Source organism: Pteropus vampyrus, unplaced genomic scaffold (genome assembly GCF_000151845.1).
Source record: "Pteropus vampyrus isolate Shadow unplaced genomic scaffold, Pvam_2.0 Scaffold124, whole genome shotgun sequence".
Classification (NCBI taxonomy): Eukaryota; Metazoa; Chordata; class Mammalia; order Chiroptera; family Pteropodidae; genus Pteropus; species Pteropus vampyrus.
In genome coordinates, this window is record NW_011888905.1 from 326,757 (window position 1) to 328,971 (window position 2,215).

Consider the following 2,215-nt stretch of genomic DNA (forward strand, 5'->3'; position numbering starts at 1 on the left):
TTGTCTGTGAAGCATCGGAGAGTGCGGGGTTTTCCACCGCAAGCTCTGCTGTGGAGCGCTGTACAATAAACGCCACTTTTTGTCACTGCAGCCCGGTGTCAGCATCCCCGGCCACTTTCAGCGCCGACTGGGCCACTCTGTCCTCGGTTACAGAGGCACAAGGAACTGATAAGCAGCGAGCAATGAGCTCCCTTTACTGTGATGGCTCCGCATATCGACAGGGTGTGAAGTACTTTAATCTGCGATTTTAACGGGGTGATTAACTGAAGGGGAGGAGAAGGAGGGAGAAAATAAGCCTAGCGTTAAACTTCAAAACCACACTAAATGTTTCCTGATTGACATTAGCTTGTTCTAATCTCAGTAAAAACCGTCGAGGGGGTGCTAAAACAGTATTTTAAAAATTATCTAAAATAACACAGAAAGTAATGTCATTCAAATACTGGTTACTTTTGCAAATGAAAGCTTTTTTTGGGGTGACTGAAGCTCAAAATGGCTATTCCTCTCTTGTTAATGAAATCCGCCTGAGGTTATCTGATCACAGACCGAAGAAACGAAACAACAGGCGGGAGAGACGCGTTCCTGCCAGGGGGAGTGACGTTAACCCGCTCAGCTGACCCCGTCACCGGTGCTTCAGGAGTGCCCGGATCTAAACTCCCTCGTTCACACAGGTGAGGGACCTTTGTTTTGGAGTCTAAGGAGGTAGAAATCAAATTGATGAAAACGTCTGGGAAAGTAAGTTAAAAAGGATGCGCCCAACGTGGGGCTCGAACCCACGACCCTGAGATTAAGAGTCTCATGCTCTACCGACTGAGCTAGCCGGGCAGTCGAGACACGAGCCTCTCAAATACCCTATGAGAACGTCAACCGTCTTCTTGGACCGCCTGAAAAGAGGATTTTTTATTTCATCTGATTGCCTATTTTCATTTTATAGGTAAGATGACATGAAACTCAATATAAACATCCTCTGAAATTATTAGCATGCATGCCACCCACTTCGGCTACACCTTCTCTCTTCTCCCTATTCTCACCAACCTGTAGTGGAGACGACAAAATGTTTTCGGGACCCGAGAGTCGGAATCTCCGAATGCTATGAGTAACCCCAACTCTGGCACTCTCAGCGCTCCGGACCGGGTTGCCAACGTGGCTCCGCGCACAGTCCCGGGGACCCCGGTCCTGGATCCCAGACGCTACACACTGTGCCTTCTCTGCAGCCCATGGAGGCATCCCTCTCCTGTGTCCCTCTCCTGTCAACTCTCGGCCCTCCTGCCGCCCTATGTGGACGGGCCCTTAAGAAAATCTCTGTGGTTTTCTCCCTCCTCTCCGGGCTCCTTCTGCTGGTCTGTTGTCCTGCACTTTCTAGGCCGATACACACAGGAAAGGGGGGAATGTTGCCCTTTTATATGCATATAAAATATCTGACAACCACTGAAATAAAGGATCCAGTGATTCCTACATGTTTTGTTTACTACTGACCCAAAAGCTTATTGGACTTAACGGATGCTCAGCAAATACCTGCTTGATGAGTGCGCTACGGTCCGCCCCATGGGGAGACAGAATCTGCCCCCTCTCAGTAGGAAGCAGAGGCCCCCTCTCCTGAACTTGGGGGAAAGAATACTCGACGCTCCACCCACAGGAAATGACTTATGCGAAGGTTTTCAACACCCTCAACTCTATAGTGCGGAGTTTTGATTTTTTTTATTTAATTCATGTCTCTGATGGGGTGAATGAATGATGGATGACCTTGAACTGAGATGTGACCATCGTCTTCCTATACGTTTCATAGGATCGCAACCGTGGGGCGGAACTTCAGGAAGAAGCGGTAACATTTGCCTTTACACGAGTCACGTAGGAGCTGATGAAAACTGAATGCGAGCCTAAATCGAAAAGCACTTGTCTCTAGAAGTCACCAAGTCCCGTCCTGGGATGCAGCGCAGCTCCAGCCTGCACAATTCTAGTTAGGAACAGCAGTTCAGTTTCATCGAGTGGCAGCTGTCCCAACTGCTGTTGTGCGAGAGGTTGAATGCTGAGCCCTCACAGCTTCGCTACGGCGACAAAACGTGGGCTCGTCCGGGATTTGAACCCGGGACCTCTCGCACCCTAAGCGAGAATCATACCCCTAGACCAACGAGCCGCCGCGTCGGGCCGCCTTCCAGAGTCTAGTAAACGCTGAGCGAATGTCTCTGCCTTCCGCACTTCGTCTCAGTCGATGTGCGCG

The 2,215-nt window shown here is 49.9% G+C and overlaps 2 non-coding genes across 2 annotated transcripts; both read right to left on the reverse strand.

Moving 5' to 3' along the window:
- Positions 1–749: 749 nt before the first annotated feature.
- Positions 750–822, reverse strand: TRNAK-CUU. Its single transcript has one exon. It is a non-coding gene; the product is annotated as a tRNA-Lys (tRNA).
- Positions 823–2,059: 1,237 nt separating this feature from the next.
- Positions 2,060–2,131, reverse strand: TRNAP-AGG. The gene has a single exon. It is a non-coding gene; the product is annotated as a tRNA-Pro (tRNA).
- Between the last annotated feature and the right edge of the window lie 84 nt (positions 2,132–2,215).